Raw genomic sequence first — 19,666 nt, 5'->3', positions numbered from 1 at the left:
GTAGCTATTAGATCAACATGGTGATAGAAAAAGAGAAAAGTGGTTTTAAGTCCCCCCCGCCCCCCACCCAATCTTTGATATAGAGTTGGAGATCGGAGAGCAATCTAGTGACTTCTTGGAGAACAGTGAGAACAGTATGGTTGGGGCAGAGCCAGGCTAGAACCCAGGCTCTTGACTCCAGACTCTGTGCTCCTCCCACCATAACATTTTGCTTCTATGATCTTAAATTCTGGCCTCCTTGTCTCATGAAGGGTTTTAGGGACTACTTGGGCAGCTGAGGGATAGGGGACATTGGCAATGTTAAGGGCTGGGCATTGGCATCCCTGTTGCCCTTGAGAACCTACGCCGTTATGGTCTTTCTTCTCATCCAACATTTTGTGGTCACAGTCTGTGTCAGCTTTTAACAGGGACCCCAGCCAAGGCACTTTCTCTCTCCCTCACTCCCCTCCAGATCACCTTTCGGACTGCTCGCCCTGGTTCTGTGAGCCTCGTCTAGGTTGCTGCCATCTCTCTGCTAATGAGCTGCCCAGTGTGCTTTCAGCGGCCACCTCCCAGGAGCCCCTCACAGCTTCTTGCTCGTCTCTAGTCCCCCTTCTGCAGAATCCAGTCTTAGCACTGCTCAGTGCTCGTCTGCTCTTTCAACCCCGTTCTCTCCGGCTGGCCTGTGTGGGCACCTCTTGTCATTCTCACCACCCTCTTCCCTTTCTGGAGTGTCTTTCAGGATCGTAGTGAAGGGAGTGAGGCCTTGAGCACGAAATATAAGAAGATGCCAGAAACCCCCAGTAATCAAGGTTAAAAACAATCAGTAGGGGTTTTTTTATATTAATTTTGATCTTATTTACAGTATTACTTTGCAGTATTATTTCTCTTGCTCACTGAGGCTTGGGCACCTCTTATGTGCTGTGCTGGAAGGGGAATGTTTCATTTGCTGCACCCCGACCCAGTGCTGTCATGCATGTTCCCCACCTGTCTGTGCTCCTACTCTCCTGGCTTTGTCCCTCACCAGCCTTCACTGGTGCTCATCTAGTCTCTTGGCCCTTGTGGACTCATTTCTTATGAATTAATATCCTGTTTGCATCTTTTCCCAGATTGTTAATAAAGATGTTAGCACATTCTGTCGGACTCACTCCAACCTCTCCATAGCCTGCCCGCTAACTGGGGCCCCTGCCCGAGAAAGAAACTGCATTTTATCAGGAGTTGTGGTGTTTGCAATCTCCTGGGGAATATTCCCATCCTGCCCTGGTCTGTGTTATCCTCATACGAGAACCTTAGTGGCTCATGTGCCAGGCATGCTGAAACTCTAGGAATGGTGTGAAAGATAAGCCCTTGTAAATAAGGCTTACATCCTTGTGAATGTTGAGGGCTGATGGCATGCACAGTCTAGCCAGTTTGGATTAATTTTTCTGGGAGGATTTTGCAGAGGCCATGTCAGTTGCTTTTCTGAAGTCCACTCATTGTGCCTCCAGTCTCCTTGGCCACCCACTTGTTTTGTTGGTCAGAAAGAGACCTCACTGCCGTGGGCAGGTGTCTGCTTGTTCTTCTGTGCTTTGGTGTACCGGCCACATAGAAGATATTTTTTCCTGTTGGCCTCTGTGTTTCAAAAGTAGCTGGGATGAGATTTACCTTTGTTTCTTCTTGTCAAAGGAAAAGATAGATTTTGTAACATAAATTTGACAAAATGGAAGGATGCACTAGAATGATCCATCCTTTACAAACAAGCACACACTTTGAGTTGCCCATGTGTGAAAGAAGGTTGTTTTCTTTGTTAACAAAGTAGTGAATGCCCACAAAATTAACTCAGGAAATAGTGAAAAACATTACATTGCCCTTATACCCCAAACAACATTAACAGCTATCCTTTCTGTCCTTTTTATGTATTTATCATGCTGTGGATATAATTTTATGTTTGCTTTCACATAGCATCATATTAGGTGGTCTCTGTGTTATTACATAATCATTATAACCATCATTTTTAAGGATCGCAAGCTTTTCAATCCAAGTAAATCTATTTTTTTACATTTAATTGTTCCCCCCCTTTTTTTTTAGTTGGTCACTTAGGTTATAAATACTGTTATAAATACCAATGAGGTGAACATCTTTGTGCATATAATTTTCCTTAGTTAGGATTAATCCTGTAGCTTAGATTCCTGGTGAAGGAATTAATCCCCTGCATTCATGGGGAGGATGAACATACTGCTTTAGAGAAGACTTTGACCAATCAACAAAGCCAAGGTCAGCATATGAAAGTTCTGTTCCCACTCCTTGCACTAGGTAAAAACATTTTTATCCATGAGTTACTGTTACCCTAGGAGTTCCTCAGATAGACATATAAATAATTGTGGCACTCTTCATAGTAGTCTGGTCCATTCATTTTCTCATGTTAACAGCATCAATGATGGTAGCAATAACATCCTGACTGCTACCTGACATATTCCTTCCATCACTACCGTTTGATAGAAATATATTTGGGCCACATATGTAATGTTAAATTTTCTAGTAGACTTATTCATCAAAGTAAAGTGAAACAGGTGAAAGTAATATTAATACTCTATTTTATTTAACCCAGTATATGTGAAATAGTACCACTTCCACCTGTAGCAGTAGCCACAAATGCTTAATGGCCACACTGCCTTCCACCAAATAACCCAAAACATTCCAGCGAATTCTCTCTTCTTTCTCCTAGGTAGGCTGTGAAAGTCTCTTCTATTTTTCAGCCTCAAGTTTAGGTTTACCCAAAGCCGACTCTGAGGCAAGGACTTGAGGGGTGGGTCGTTGATCTGGGAGGTGATTCTGGGAAGCATATGGGAGCAAGTGAGAAAGTGTGAAGGGAAGGTGAATTTTCCGAGGATGGGTTGTGACCCTGAGCGATTATTGCCATGGGTGCCTGGAGCTTCACCTGGCTGGGGACAGTCTGAGAGGTTGAGTGGGACATGCCTCAGAATTGCTCCCCATGGAGATCCAGGGGTGGGGACATCTACTCATGGATGCCTACCCTCCATTCACTGGTTGTGCTTGTCTCCAGGGGTGTAGGGTGGGGCCTCAGCAGCAGCATCTGCCTCTGGTCTATGTCAAGGTGTGGTGGGATCTTCTTCTTCCTCTTTCTGCTCTTCTTCTTCATTAGCTCTATGCCCAGCATGGAGCCCAGCATAGGGCTTGAACTCACAACCCTGAGATTGAGACCTGAGCTGAGATCAAGAGTTGGACAGTTAACCAACTGAGTCACCCACATGCCCCAGGACCTTCTTGGATGGGCATGATCCCAGCCCAGGTCATTCTTAGTTGACAGTAATCATGGGTGATTTGATCTGTGCTCGTGTGTATACAAGCAGCAGAAGCTGATTCTTGCCCACCAGGCCAAAACTAATGGACCAAAGGATCTTGAGAATGCTCGGAATGTAATAGGACTGGAGAGGAGGGTGCTGGTTTGGGAAATGGGAGGGACTATGATTTTGTTCTGTGGTATATATAGCAAGCTGGCAGCATAGTTAACATCAGAGTGGTTGAAGTGCCCGCAGTCCCCTTGTTTGTTTCTGAGTGTGAAGTTGGGGAGAGGTCACTCTGGCTGCCTTTTGGAAGGTCAGCACCTAAAATTATCCTCCTAATGATACTACATACAATAAAAGAAAGATGATTCCCCTAGAGGAAATCAAATTGCTATTAAGGGATAAACCCCAAGCAGCTAAAAATGGACAGATGGACACTTGCAGAAGGGGATTGGACTTTCTGGTGAAATCTGAGTAGGATTGTGCCAGTCAATTTTCTGCTTTTGATAACACACTATGGTTATGTGGGACGTCACCGTTGGGGGAAGCTAGGTGATGGCTATGTGGGACCTTCCTGTGCTATTTTTGCAACTTCCTATGGGTCTATAATCATTTCACAATAAAAAGTAATAAAAGGAAAGGAAAGCAGAACTGGTGGCTTGAAGATATAGATACTTCTGGAGTAGAATTTGGAGAAATTGGAGTTTCCAAACCTCACGTTTTTCTCCCGCCTCATCATCAAGTGCACCAGAATACCAGAGCTAAATCTTTAGACCACAGCTTTACTCCTCCACCAGCCTTTCAAACCCAAGGAGGGTTAGGCACCCATTTATTTGGATTTTAATGGATTTACAAGTCATTGTATTTATTGAAGTTTATTTTTGGAGATTTGTTATTGATCTGCAGTGAATTGGAGAGGATAACACACAGGTCTGGAAGGGGGCTGGTTCATACAATCAGCTCTCAGCCCCATTTCAGCAAGAAGGAGGGGGGCGGATAAGCTCCCTTTTGTTGAGACGTTCCCTCCAAATAACAGAAGAGTAGCTATTTCTTTATGTGGCTTCCCAGCCAGAGCCTATTCGGAGGTGATTATTAAGTTCTAAAATGTGACCATCGGTATGAAGACAGTCAAGTATCCAGAGAATGTGAATGCATCCATTCTTTGTTCTTGCAATGTTCTAATGTCAGAGGAACTAAGAGAGTCTGAGGTCTTGGTGGCAGGTACTGGTAACGCCAGCCCTGTGCACCATTATCTTGGATTTATCCACAACTCCCAGGTAATGGGTATTGGGAAGCCATTGCTTATCTAAACAAGATCTATGAGCCTTACACCTTCATTTAGCTATTAAATTTCTACCACTAATTCTGTAATAAGCATTTGGCCAATCAGTTTCATTCTGTTGTGATGGGTTTGGACAGATTTAATCTCAGCGATAAAATTAATTCACAACGATAGAAAATACTGAGCCATATTCTTCCTACTGTCAAAGTCATTCCCTGGGAGTAAATCAACTATTTAGGGAGCAAGATGCATTCACACCTGCAGGGCACTGGAGACTTGCTCAGTCAGAGTTGTGTTGTGGGGCGCTAGACTTTCCCACAGGCCCTTGTTTCTGAATCTGTGTACAGCCTAGCCTTTGGGGTTGGGGAGGGTGTGCTCACGATCTACACGTAATCCTTCTTCCTGGAGGGCAGAGTATTTTACAGGTCTGATCTCATTCTTCCTCCCAGCCTTCTCTGGAGGCTGGGAGGGATCTGCTTTGGGGAAGATTTCTTCTTTCTTCTAAGACCTCTCCATAGCTCACTGGCCTTCAAACAGGAAGAGGAACCCACTCCACTGACTTTTCCTAAAGAGTTTCCAAGGAGTTGCATTTTCCCTGGAGGGGAATGAGGATGTGTCCTCTGCTTGTATCATGGGATTCAGAGTCAGGGAGGGCTCTGTACAGTCCTGGCTCTACCACATGGGTGACCTTGCTCAGCCTATTTGCCCTCACTTGCCCTCAGTTTCTTATGGGAATGGGGAGGATGTCACTTGTGCTGTTGAGACATTTAGTGAATGAGAGCTTTTTGTACAAGATAAATAGATTGCCCATGTTATTACTATTAATTTTATAACAAGAAATACTGAAGCCCAGAGAGAGGGTTAAAGGGTTCTCCCTGAGTCATTCACCAGAACCCTGCATTCTGGTCCAGAGTGCCTATGTCAGGGGTGATGCCCGTGTTGTCATGGTTACAGCACAGGCTCTAGGGTCAGATTGCATGATTGCCATTATTATGACCGCTTGTATCACCTGAGACAAGTATGCTAAAGTTGGAAATGACAGGACTGTTAGATGCAAACAGAGCCTGTCTGTGAAAATCCTGATTCGAAGATCTTTTGTCCCTTCCTTGTGCCCCAGTCAAGCTGCCCATTTGGCAGTGATACGAGGATGAGGATATTTTTCCTCCTTTGTTTCCAGTTCTTTCCAGAACTGGCTTTTTAAAGGAGAAGAATAGATGCTTGACTTTGTGATCCAAATTGAGGTTCTTCCTTGCCAGAAAATGCTTCCCCATCTGTCAGAGGTTTCTTATCAAGGGAAAATAATTTAATGTTTACACTGAAGTAAAGTGACACTTGGTTTTACCTTCTGTGGTAGGCAGAATAATTCCGCCTTCACCCCCTTCCTCCCCAAAAATATCAGGTCTCCATCCTTGGAACCTGTAAATAGTACCTTATAAGGGAAAAGGGTCTTTGCAGATGTGATTAAATTAGGATTTTGAGATGGGGAGGTTATCCTGGATTACTGGGGTGGGGCCTTAAATGAAGTCATGGGTAGAGACAGCTTTATTGTTTCCATTGTGGCCCAGGGCTTGGGCAAGTCCTCCAGGGGCTCAAAAAGCTGCCTGTTGGCTGTATGGAGAGGTTCAGATACAAGCCCTGGCACCAGGGGGTTGCCAGAGGGGCCCTTCCAAGGCTGCTGGGCTCCAGAGGCTCCTAGTCGTGCTGGAGGGTGAGTCTTTTGATGAGCTACTCACCCAGCCCAGCCTGGGGGCCAGCCAGCCTGCAGAGGTGATTTAGGTGGTCTGGTCTCCCATCTTCTCTATGAGTTTCACCTCTTCATCTAGGAAGTGCCTACCCAGGAAGTCCCAGGCACAAGGGTCTGTGCAGGCTGAACCTAGGTCATGCAGACCCGCAAGGGCTTGGTTCAGGTTCTTCTTTAGGATCATGGCAATTTCCATGGCATCCAGGGTTTGACTCTACTCATCTTGGGGTGTCTTCTGCATGTCTTGAAAGGTGTGGCCGCCCTACTGGTTTTGCATATTCAGGAGACACTCAGGACCCTTGTACTTCTCAGCTGACTCTCAGAAGAAGTGGCCCAAGGCCTCCCGAGCTATATGGTCATGGTTGAAATAGAAGCCCAGAGAGAGGTAGGTGTAGGAGGCCCAAAGATGCATGTTGACCAGGTGGTTGATAGTGGCTTCCACCTCACTGGGATAATTCTGACAAATCTGGGAGCTCCTGGTTGATTGTAAGTTGCGAAGCTCAAAATGTGGTGTTGGCTGGTCCCAGAGGCAAAGGATGGCCAAGAAGATGTCCCCAAAGGTTGTGACTGTAGAAAAGGCTGGAGAGTGATTGAAGGCTGCATGAAAGGATGAAAGGGCATCCCTGGCTCTATTAGTCTAAGCACTGGTGAAGGAAGAGACAGATCCGGGAACTGCCAGGTTCTATACATATTTTTTAAGAGATAAGCTAAGGGAAATTTGAGCCCTCACAATGAGGGAATGAGCAGAGAGATTTGAAAGGGCAGGCCTCAAAGATTGGAGTGATGTAGTCACAAGCCAAGGAATGCTGACATCTCCCAGAAACTGGGACAGTCTAAGACCAGATTCTCCCCAGGAGCCTTAGGAGGGAGCACAACCCTACTGACACCTTGGTTTGAGCCTAGCGATACTGATTTCCAATTTTTGGCCTCCAGAACTAGGAGCAAATAAATGTCCCCTGTTTTAAGCCACTGAGTTTGAGGTAATTTGTTACCTCAGCTCTAGAAAACCAACATGCCTTCATACTGTTGGGGTTGTCCAGGGGGTCAGCCTCTCCTGGTGGCCTGATTTCCTCAAGAAGGTCAGCACCATGGAAAGTCTACCCACTGGAGATTGAACCAAACTCTGGTTCTGCTTATGGCTCAGATCTACCAAAGGCGAGGCCATTGTTCTAACCTTCCAGGGTTGATGGTCAAAGAAAGCTGATTTGATGCAGAGCATTTGAAGCCATGCAGTGGGAGCCTCCATGGTGATCCTAGTTAAGGGGCCTTGGTGACCAGAGCTGTATCCCCAACCCTCAAAGGGTAGCACTGCAGGGCAGCATGGGTGGTCATACTTCTCGGACCTGCCAGCCCTGCTTGCCCAGAGGAGGCTTTCTGGCTGTTGAGGAGCTTGGGGCTAGAGCTGGACTGCAGGCAGAGTGCACAGGAGCTGCCCGGGAGGCTATGCCTTGGCTTGTCACACCTGTGTGTGAGGCAGGAGGGGGTGTGAGTGTTGTGGTTCCCATTTGCCACATTGTGATGTATGATCCACCATGAGATGGGATACATGTAATTTGTGAGCAATATGTGAAAATGCCAACTTCTGCAGAAGGTTTATTCTTTTCAGTAAATTAGGGCAGCATCACGGTTTTTTCATGAACTTGTATTCTGATATGTTCTCTGGATTAGGACAGAAAGGGGTGGAGTTTTAGTGAGCCACACTGGGAATTGCTCACATTTTGGAGACACTTGTTTGGCAGGTGAGCCCTGGAGATTGAAAGAGTCCAAGAACCATGACCAAGGAAACTCCTCCTTCCTTCTAGCCACACATGGGTCAGATGTGTGATCTCCCCACCCTCTTGCTCGTATAGACTTCACTGATTGATCCTGGCACTGTTCGGCGTGGACTCAGGTTCAGAATCCTTCCCAATACCACGCCTTATTTTCTACCAGCACTTGACATACATTTGTCATTTCTGCTAATTCCTTCCTCAACACTGAGATAACCACGAATCTGCCCTAATTCCCAGCAGGTATGCTGGTCTTTTCGAAGTCCCTTTTTAAGCACCTGTGTAATGAGAAGTCTAGCCCCCCTTTCTTTGACCGGGATAAGCTGCAGGTAATAAAACCAGTTCCCAATTTATCTCGGTTCCCCGTTTCGAGCCATGGCAAACGTCACAATAGAGATCAGGCCTCTGGCTTTTCAGTGGGTCACAGATCACAGAGGAGGCATGAGGACTAAATTTGGAAGTCAGCAGCTGTCCTATGATGGGTGTTGGCTGATTTTATTTTATTTTATTTTTTTGAGATGAGAGTTTTGTTCCGATGCCTTGAGTACCAGCAGCATGCAAAAGGCCCCCAGAGTGCTGGGCCGGAGCAGGAGTGCACCTGCTTGTCTGAGAAGCTGTGTTTTTCAGCACCACTTGAGGCTGGAGGTCGTGGCCATACCACCCAGGAGGAGGAGGAGATAGGCAGGAGGAGCCGTGAGGAGCCAGCTGCCAGCCAGCGTTTGCCTCCTGGCTTTGCGGGTGTCTGGTGCCCGGAGCAGAGGCTGCGACAGGATTGTGGGCTGGTCCATAGCCCCCGGGACACTGAGAGGGCTTGCTGGAGGAGGAGATGGGGAGGAAAACAATGCAACGCTAGATCCTGAACTCGATCAGCCAACTGTGAATGTTTTTGTCTGTTTGCCATTAACTTCCTAGGGACGACTGGAGAAAAATCCTCTGTCGTTTCCTTTCTAAAGAAGACATGACCGTGGCTAGATTTGCAATAAGGATTTCCTGCTGGGGTTTGCAAGTGAGTTTGTGATGGAGATTTTAAGCAGACCTCACCCTTATCCCCTTCTTTATGGAGTGACGGATGGAAGAGTGCTGGTCTGTGTGGCCTAGGGGGTGGGTTCCTTCCTCCCTCCCTTGCTTGCTTCTTTTCTTTATTATTTTTGAGCATCCACTGTGCATCATGTCCTAGTTTACACATTAGGGTTTAGCAGTAAATAGAGTCTCTAGTGAAGCTTCTATTCCAGTGGGGACGAGAGGGACCGACAGGATACCAGCAAATACATATATGACATGTCAGGTGCTGATATGCGCTAGGCTGGAGAAGAAAGTTGAGAAGATACAGCCAGCTGGAGGGGCTGGGGAGCTCTGCTGGATAGGAAAATCTCTAGAATGAGGGCCGGCTGAGCAGAGAAGGGAATGTGCCCAGCAGGCCCTTGGGGAGGAGTGTTCCCGGAGAGTGAACAAGAGCAGAGGCCCTAGATTGCATCCAGCAAGCTTGGCAGAAGCTTGACAGGTGGTGATATACACAGGAAGTCAGTGACAGGGAAGTCTGGTGATGAGACAGGTCTGAGTCCTGGGATGGGACATAAGGACAGGCCCCTGCTTTCTGGGAGAACTGGCAGGACAAAGCAGGGTCTCAGTGCTAGAGAAATTGGAGACCTGGCCAGGATTTTGCTTTGGTTCTTGCTGATAAATGGACATGACTTTATTCTCTTTTGTGATCCCCAGAAGTAACAGACACCAATTTTGCCTTCCCTAAAGTGCCGTATCTGACTTGGAAAAAGGAGCCAATACTCACTAGTCACTACATAATGATAAGGTTGGTGTGTTATAACCATTGAAAACTAGCTCCACGGTTCTCTTTGTTTTGAAGGCTACAGTGGTACGTAATTATGTCGAAGTTTCGGAAAATATTGAAAAGCACAGAAAGAGTAAAAATTACCTGTTTTCCTACCATCTCAAGATAATTCCTATCAGTGCATTGCTTTATATCAAATTAACATTGGATTATACTGGGCCTACTTCATTCACTCAGCAGAAATCTGCTAAGTATGCATGAGGTACCTGGAAATGTTTTTAGCACTGAAGATGTAGCAGTAAACAAAACAGACCAAAACACCCTGGCCTTAGGGATTCCATTTTTTAATTTTTTTGGACTTCACTTTAGAATAGGGAGAGAGAGAGACAACCCAGTAAGGAAGCAAAATACATAAAATGCCAAATCTTGATATGCAGTGGAGAAAAGGAGCCAGGAAGGCAGAGTGCAGTGAGGAGAGGCTATGGTTTTTGATGGGATAGCTATAGGAAAAGTCCTAATTGGAGGGTGTCCTGATGATTTGACGCATTGATGCAAATGGTGATTTAAATAAATGTGACAGAGGTGAGGTGGTGAGCTCTGGGGAAGCGAATTCCTAACAGTGAGCTGCTAGTGCAAAGGCCCTGAGGTGGAAGCATGTATAGCACGTTCAAAGAACAGTAAGGAGGATAGCTCCAGTAGGGAGGGAGGGAGTAGAGGAGTTAGTAGTTGAAGTTAGAGATGTGGGACCAGGCCACATGAGGCCTCTTAGACCATAGTAGAGACTTCAGGTGGCTCCTGTGAGTAAGCAGGGAGCCACTGAAGCAGGTCAAGCAGGGGAGGGACATGAGCTGATTTGTCTTTTAGAAGGAGCTGCTTAATGGGACAGAACCACAGGAGCCCAGGGTAGATGCAGGAAGGGCTACCAGGTCCAGTTGTACAGGTTGTGCCCAGCTCAAGGGCAGGGAGTGAAGACTAGAGATGGGGTCAGGAAGAAACGTCCATCAGAAGGGAGCACCTTTCTCAAATTCACCCAAGGTGCCCTAAGGCTAATAGTGACCTGGATAGTTGTGTAAACCACTTTTTTCCCTCTTAGTGTCATGAACATCTCATGTCTTTAAATAGTCTTCGATAACATGCTTTTTAGTGAACGAACAGGATTACCTCATTTGGATGTACCATGATATAATTAATCTCCTATGTTAGACACTCTGTTATTCCCAGCAATTCACTATTTTTAAAATGTGCTGATGGACGTCACTGTACATAAATCTCCATGTACATCTCTGATTATTTCCCTGGGCTAAATTTCTAGAAAATGAGTGGTCAGGTTAAATAATATGCATTTTTTAAGGCTCTTGGTTATTAAATTATTTTTTAGATAACAGAGCTGAGCTCAGAAAGGTTGAGTGTCTGGCCTCCAGGCATGTAGCTAGGAAGTAGGAGAGTGGGCTTTGAAAGCAGGCATGTTGGTTTCCAGACCCATCTTCCCTCCATCTCGCCACACTAAGGACAGCTCAGTTGGCACACAGCCCACAAGCAGGGGCCAAGTGGCCTCAGTTTATGTGGCTTTGATGAGGATGATGGCTGAGGAGAGGAAACTAGCCAGCTTTCTTTAATCAGCTCCTTGCTGGGATCTGTGCTCAGCACAGAATGTGAATATTCCAGTTGGACACTCAGAGCAACCCTAAGAGGCAGTAATAGATTTAGCTCCATTTAGACATGGGGACACCGAAGATCAGAGGAGTTAAGCAGTCTACCTGAGGGCACACTGCTAGAAGGTAGTAAAGCCAGGATTGAGCCCTAAGACCTGCATTTTTTAAAAAGTATTCCAGGTATCTCTTTTTTAAGTTCCAGTATACTTAATATACAGTGTTACATTAGTTTTAGGTGTACAATATAGTGATTCAGCATTTCTATACATCACCCAGTTCTCATTACAGTAAGTGTACTCTTCATCCCCATCACCTATTTCCCCCACTTCCCCTCTGGTGAAGTTTGTTCTCTATCATAGAGTTAAGAATCTTTTTTTGTTAATCTCTTTTTTTCTCTCTTCATTTGTTCTGTTTCTTGAACTCCACATATGAGTAAAATCATGTGGTATTTGTCTTTCTCTGATGGACTTGTTTCACATAGCATTATATTCTCTAGCTCCATCAGTGTTGTGGCAAATGGCAAGATTTCGTTCCTTTCAATGACTGAATAATATTCCACTGTGTGTGTGTGTGTGTGTGTGTGTGTGTGTGTGTGTGTGTGTATCTTCTTTATCCATTAATCTATTGATGGACACCAGGGCTGCTTCTGTACTTTGGCCATTGTAAACAATTCTGCAGTAAACATAGGGGTGCATGTATCTTTTCAAATAAGTGTTTTCATTTTCTTTGGGTAAATACCCAGGTGCTAACCCTTGCATTCTAAGCCTTACTATGTGACAGGGCCCTTCTGAGATAAGAACCATGTACACTAGTTCCTTGAATGTCAAATAACCAGCCCATGCTCCATTGAGCTGCAAGCTTCCATGCTCTAGCTTTAATAATCATTATCACTGCTGTTATTACTATATTATATTTAGTTTATTAAAATGTTTATGCTATTATGGTAATATGCTATATATGCTGATATATGTATAATATTAGGTTATACTAACATTATATATATTATATGTATTGTATTTTTTTTTAAAGATTTTATTTATTTATTCATAAGAGACATAGAGAGAGAGGCAGAGACATAGGGAGAGGGAGAAGCAGGCTCCATGCAAGGAGCCCGATGTGGGACTCGATCCCGGGACCCTGAGATCATGCCCTGAGCCAAAGGCAGACACCCAACCACTGAGCCACCAAGGCATCCCTATTATATGTATTATATTGCTATTACTACATGCTCTATTACTACTCTTACTACATTACTACTATGCATCATATATTATTCCTATTACCACAAGCCATTTCTTATTTGGGTGCCTGGGCTGAAGGGACAGATCATGTTGTTCTTATGGCAGATGGCAGGGGCCCGATAGGATGAGCAGAACCTAACATGCCTCTTAAATTATGGCCTCATATTATTGCTGTAATTACTACTCTGATAATGCTAATCATTAATATTACTACTAGATTAAACATAGGTGCTGGTATTTCCATGCTGGTATTAGCCCAAACTGTGGGCTAAGTGTTTTGCTGCCTTTCCTCATGGTACCCTCACTCCAAAGGTGGTTTCTTTTGTTGTGTGCCTTTTGTGGTTGGGAAACTGAGGATAGGAAGTTTTGTGACTTTTCTAAAGTCTCATAGTACAGCATCGATCTTTTAAAGATATTTATTTATTTATTTATTTATTTAAGAGAGAGAGAGAGAGTGTGCGCAAGAGTGCATGAGTGGGAGGTGCAGAGGGAAAGGGAGAAGCAGGTTCCTCACTGAGCAGGGAGCCGGATGAGGGGCTGGATCCCAGGACCCTGGGATCATGATCTGAGCCCAAGGTGGATGCTTAAATAACTGAGCCACCTGGGCACCCCTCCCCTTTTTTTATTTTTCAAGATTTTTTAAAAATGTATTTATTGGGCAGCCCGGGTGGCTCAGTGGTTCAGTGCCTCCTTCAGCCCGGGGTGTGATCCTGGAGACCCAGGATCGTGTCCCAAGTCAGGCTCCCTGCATGGAGCCTGCTTCTCCCTCTGCCTGTGTCTCTCATGAATAAATAAAATAAAAATCTTTAAAAAAAGAAATATATTTATTTGAGAGAGAAGGAGCAATGATCTTTTAAAAACAGACATATTGAGGTGCCAATTACATACAACAATCTGGAAATATTTGAAGTGTACTACATGAGGCTTTGAGATTTTTATCTAGCCAGGAAAGCTTCGTGACAGTCAATTTGGGGAGCATGTCCTGAGTATGATGCCCCTGTTCTGATGATGCTGCATGTTGAAAGTCCTGTGAGGAGTCCCCAGCTGTCTGCAGGTGTCACCTCCTCTGGTTCCCCTTGCCCCCCCTCCTTTCCCCCCCATCCCATGGATCTCAGGAGGAAGGTTTGGGCATCGCTTGCTGCTTTTCTTTTTTTTTTTTTTTTTTTTTTTTTTTTTTTTTTTTTTTTTTTTTTTTGCTTGCTGCTTTTCAAGGGTTGTATCCTGCTGCCACTTTTCCTCTGGTTCCCATTTGCCATGGTGCTTTCTGTGGCCAAGGACAAGGAGAGACAGGGGAAGCCTATTTCTAGGGAAGGAGCCTCTTGCAGGAGGGGCTCTTTGGGGGCAGAATTCCAGGAATAAGAGACCAACAGAGCAGCCCCTCTCAGCCCCTTGCCTCCCCCTGCCCCCCGAGGTCCCCTGGGGCTACTTGCAGAAAATACAAGACCTCAAGCTGGTTGAGTGCCTCTCTGAGGGAGGCCTTCCACCTCCTGCTTCTTAGCTCTTGAATCTTATTTGCTCTGCAGGAGCTACTCCTGCTTCCAGGGCAAACCAGAGGCATTTCAGGACGCCCTGGGGAGCACATTTTGCCTCTGGGGAACTCCCTGGGTCCTGTTAATTGTGACATTATCTACATCACACCCAGTTAATATTCAGATGGATAGTGTGGGCCACTGATTTTAAGCTGTGGGTGTGTTTCATTGCTAAAAATGTCTTAGGGCAGAAGGCCATGGCTCTTGGCTTAGGCTTGGCTCCCTGAGAAACCAGGGTCTTGGTGGCCAAGGCCAGTAGAGAGCAGCCCATGGAACACCCTAGAGGAGAGGAAGACTGGCCACATGCGCCTCGGGGCAGAAGAGGGGTGTGCCTCCCCATTTTTGGAAAAGATTTTATGTATTTATTCATGAGAGACGCAGAGACACAGGCAGAGGGAGAAGCAGGCTCCACGCAGGAAGCCCGATGTGGGACTTGATCCTGGGACTCTGGGATCCTGACCTGAATCAAAGGCAGATGGTCAGCTGCTGAGCCACCCAGGTGTCCTATGTGCCTCCCCATTTCTTCTTGAAATACCTTGTGTGGGGGGAGAGCTGTGAGAGGCCAGCCCTCTGTCCTTGTGGACATGGCATGTTTGTACTTGTCACCATCGACGGTGACAGACCAACAGTGACCATGTGTGTCTCCCACTTAAGGTAAGAGAGCTCTGCCTTTTTCTTTGCCTTGTGCTAGCGCAGCGGTTCCTGAGCTTGTCTGCACATTGAAATCGCCTGGGATGCGTCACAAAATACTGATGCGTGGTGCCACCCAGGGATTCTGATGTAACGGGTGTGGGGGGCAGCCTAGGCTTTAGAATATTTGAAGTTCCTCAGGGGGTTTGGGCCTAGGGTCTAGCATAGCACTGTCCAAATGAAATATAAGGAGAGCCACATATGTACTTTTAAGTTTCCTAGTAGACATATTTTTTTAAAAAAAGTAAAAAGAAACAGGTGAAATTCATTCTAGTAATGTATTTTGTTTAACCCCATACATCCAAAGCAGTATCATTTCAGCATGTTTCCGATTTTAAAAATTTATGAGATGATTTAGAAATTTCTGAGTTGGTACTTTCAAAATCTGATGTGTTTTTACGATTACGGGCATCTCAACTTAGACCAGCCAGCTTTCCAGCTCCCTACCGAATTGAGACAGTGCAGGGAGGGCACACAGTAGGTGCTCAAGGAAAGTGTGTTTGAATTCATGAACAAATGATGGGGGTGGTCGTGGCCATTTCTGTAGCCATGAACCTAGGCGAGTGCACCAAAGCTGTGGAAGAGGGTGCTTCATTGGCAGAGCTCCCCACAGAGAATGGTGTTGCTTGTCTCTTACGAGTCAGCCTCAGACATCACCCCTACGCATGAGGTCTTCATTTGTCATCCTTTGCCTCAACACTGCACTTGGCTCCCTGCTGTAGGTGGATGCACCCCTGACACTGCAAATATTCGACATCCCAGGCTCGTTCTGCCTTTGTCATTGTCTCTGCCACCTGTGCTGATGCTCTTCACGGCCACAGTAATGTCCTGATTCATCTCCGTATTACTAGCAGCCAGCACACTTTTTTTCTTTTCTTTTCTTTTTTTTTTTTTATTATTTTTTTCTTTTTTTGGATTTTATTTATTTGAGAGAGAGAGACAGCACAAGCAGGAGGGAGGGGCAGATGGAGAAGAAGACTCCCTGCTGAGCAGGGAGCCCAATATAGGGCTCCATCCCAGGACCCAGAGGTCATAACCTGAGTCCAAGGCAGACGTGTAACTACTGAGCCACCCAGGCACCCTGCACACACTTTGGATTCAGTAGAGGTTTGTGGAATGCAGTGATAAACTAACAGTAGCAGAGATTTGAGCTGCTGTGGAAATCAGAGCCAGGGCAGATCTTGCCTAGAAGGCCCAGCTGACCTAGTCGCTACTTCATAGTTTGGTTATCCCATATTTCAATCATGTGTCTCAGTCAGCTATGGCTGCATAATGCTGAGTAACAAACGCCTCCAATCTCATTTGTTTCCCACAAGCATTTATTTCTTGTCCCCAGACCTGTGGGTTGGCTGGGGTTTGGCTTGTTCTGGCTGGGCTTGGCTGAGTTTGGCCCAGGTTGTGGGTTAGGCCCTGGGCTGAGGTAGCAGAGCAGATGGCAGATGGCAGGAGTGTGAAAGGAGCAGCAAAAACACGTGGCTCTTCAAGCCTCGACTTGGAACCGTCACTGTCAGTTTCCCTACATTTTGTTGCCCAAAGCAAGTCACCCAGCCGAACCCAGAGTCCATGGGGGCCGGGAGGGGGTGGGAAGCAAAGATTAACGATATGATGCTTCCCTGGCTCCTGGTGCTTGTGCTCCTGCCTCGGAGACCTGCTACTGTTTTGCTTTAAGCCTATTTCTCAGTGTAAAAGGAGCTTGGGGCTCCCCCCTTTTTTTTTAAAAGACTTTATTTATTCAGAGACACACAGAGAGAGAGAGAGGCAGAGACATAGGCGGAGGGAGAAGCAGGCTCCATGCAGGAAGCCCGATGTGGGACTCGATCCCGGGACTCCAGGATCACGCCCTGAGCCAAAGGCAGACTCTCAACCGCTGAACCACCCAGGTTCAGCCTTTATCAGTCATAGCTTCTTTGCTGCCCTGAGGTCACCTCTGCCTTATTTGATGTTGGCTACCTTGCTCTCTACCCCTTTGACCCTGTGAATTAGTTCACATAAGAATTCACGCTAAATTCCCTTCTCACCCTCTAGGGAAGCAGTCAGGGATTGTCAACCCTGGAAATAGAGGTTATCTGAACTGAGCCGCGTGCAAACCCGGTGCACACCTGCTCTGGGACGAGCTACCGCGGTGGATTCTGCAGCCCCCTCACTGAGGAGGGTGTATTGCTGAGCAGAGCTCACAGTGGCCCCAGCACGTTTTTCTTTTTTTCAGAATCTCTGCCTGCGTGTATAGCTGTTGCTGAGGTTTAAGGAAGTCAACCCACTGATTTAGTGTCTGTCACCTTGATAACCTTCAGCCTGGCCGGGTCGGAGGGCAGGGAGAGGAGTTTGTGTCTGCGCAGATGCAGAAGAGACTGGGCAAGGAAGGCAGAGGGAACAAGAGAGCAAGGGGGAGTGGGGGCGGGCTGGACCACATGTCATTCTTCCATCCATCTGGTTTGGACCTTGCAAGTTCACTGCCGTTCCAAGGACCTTGCCAAAGCCCACAGTTGAGCTCAGACCAGGGGCCCCGGATCATTTCCAGAGGAACCTGCTTGTAAGGATTCTGTTTGGAGTAAAGATGCTACTTCTAATGAAGCAGAACGGAACTCCTGGCTGATTTTCCCTCCCTCCTGCGGCTGCAGGCCTCTGTGGGCTCTGAGGAGCACAGGCCTGGCTGTGAACAGAACATTTTGACCCTGAAATAGCCCAGTGCTGCTGCTTTTTCCAGGTTTCTCCGGGCTTGATTTGGCTACTTTTAGGATCCCTGCCTCCCAGCGTGGTGCAGGAGAGCAAAGAGGCAGCAGGACACCCTTCTATTTGGTTGGGGGTCTCTGGGGAATCAGAAGCTTTGAACCCAGTTTGAACCTCCTAGGGTTCAAGTTCCTGTTCTCTTGGCACAGTACGATTTCCTGTTTCGAAGAAAAAACCCAGGGTTTTAAGAGCTTAAAAAAAAGGCACTTGGACACGAAATGGCTCTTACAAAACAGCATGTTGATGAGTTAAGTATAAATGAATCAGAGACATATGGATTAAATTTCCCTTGCAATCCACTGGGGCTTCACAATTAGGGGAAGAGTGTTTGTCAAAATGTGTGTCTGTCTCCGCCAGGGTCTGGGACAGAATCAGAGGCTGAGCAGCCTTGCCCACCTCCCCATCCCCACATCCCCTCTCCCCCAGTGATTGGGCTGGGAGCCAAGGGAGTCACCAGCAAGACTTATGTTTGTCCTTTTTACTCCTCAAGCCTGCAGTTATTTTGCTCCTAATTGAATTGTTCCACACACATCTCCCCTGTGCCTTCAAATGGGGGAAGGGGCTAATGTCTAACTCCTGCAAAGGCCTAGAGCCCATGGGGGAAGGAGAAATTGACACGAGCCACAATGACCTGTGGGATGTTGCTGCCCATGTTGGCCTCAGCTATCCTAACCCTTCTTGGTGACATAAGTACCTGTTGGTGTTCAGACGTGGCTCTTAGGTAAATATCACCCCCCATAGCCAGGAGAAGGGGGCACGCAGGGTAGGGTGTGGGGTCAGCAGCTTCTGTCTTGGATCATCTGGACAATGCTTGCTGTCAGAAGAGGGTGGGGGCTGCACTGTGTTCTGGTCATATGATAGGAATAAGGGTACCGGAGGGATGATCAGCTCGTTTTTCACTCGCAAGCATCCAGATGTCCCAAAGTGTATTGGCCATTTGATTTTATAACTTCCTTCTTCCTTCTCAGTTTTTGACCAAGGGGCAGAGAAGCAGCATCTATTTGGAGAGATTCTGAGCAGCTTCTATCAGTGTGCTGTTGTCGTTTTGTCTTAGAACCCTTGAGGCAAAAGAAAGCTTAATGGAAACCCCCTGTGTGACACAGATAAAGAGCTTCACCAGATAAACCACAGGGGGACTCACTCTCCCCGTCATCCCCCCTGCTCAGTGAGACCCCTTTGTCTCCTTGGAACACGATTTGAAAGCACAAACAGTGTTCTAGGATCGAAATCACTAAGTTCTTTGGCCCTTAGTGCCAGCAGCAAAGTTAATAAATGTCTCAGGGACATTATGTAGAGTGAAAGAAGCCAGACATGAGAGAGCATGCTATGTGATGCCATTTATATGGAGTTCAGAAATAAGCAAAGCCGATCAATGCTGATGGAAGAAGTCAAGTAGTGGTCACTTCTGGTAGTGATTGGGAGGAGGCATGAAAGGCTGGAAATGTTCTGTATTTTGATGTGGTCCATGGTTATGCGGGTGTATACCTAGGTAAAAACTGCCTTAAGCTTTATGCCTAACATCAGTGCACTGGATTCTCTTAGTTATATGCATATGATTTGTTAATTAAAAAATAGGAAAAATCATCATCCTCCATCCCTGAAGTCAGTGGCGGGGGGGGGGTGGTTCTCTCCAGTGGACCTCTTAGTGTAGTGATTGAGAACCTGGGCTTGGAGATTATTGGTGCAGGGATGAAGGCAGAGCCTGGTTGGAGTAAGGCACTGGGAACAATCAGCCTCGGACCGTACCAGCAGGATCCGCTGCTCCAGGTAGGGTGTTAGTGACAAAGAAGGTCACAGTAGGGTTGAGAGCATGCGAGTGGGCTCTGACTGAGTAGCCTGGGCCTTATCACAAAGGCAAAACTCAGAGTGAGGCTGTGGATGGGGCTTGGTGGGCCCTGGAGGGATTGCAATATGGTGGGATGAGTACGCGCATGTGAGCCAGCCCCTCCTTGGGCACTTCTTGCCCCCCTCTACAGAGGAAGGCCC

At 46.5% G+C, this 19,666-nt stretch overlaps 1 protein-coding gene and 1 pseudogene across 4 annotated transcripts in view; one reads left to right on the top strand and one right to left on the bottom strand.

The window, feature by feature from the left end:
• The window catches only part of NTRK3 (neurotrophic receptor tyrosine kinase 3), a 382,091-nt gene that overhangs the window by 164,460 nt on the left and 197,965 nt on the right, over nucleotides 1-19,666 (top strand). The gene's annotated exons all lie outside the window — the stretch shown is intronic.
• LOC121489433 lies at nucleotides 6,238-8,843 on the bottom strand (annotated as a pseudogene).

Source organism: Vulpes lagopus, chromosome 4 (assembly GCF_018345385.1).
Source record: "Vulpes lagopus strain Blue_001 chromosome 4, ASM1834538v1, whole genome shotgun sequence".
NCBI lineage: Eukaryota > Metazoa > Chordata > Mammalia > Carnivora > Canidae > Vulpes > Vulpes lagopus.
Note: the sequence above shows the minus strand (reverse complement) of the source record. Positions and strands in the feature narration are given on the sequence as shown.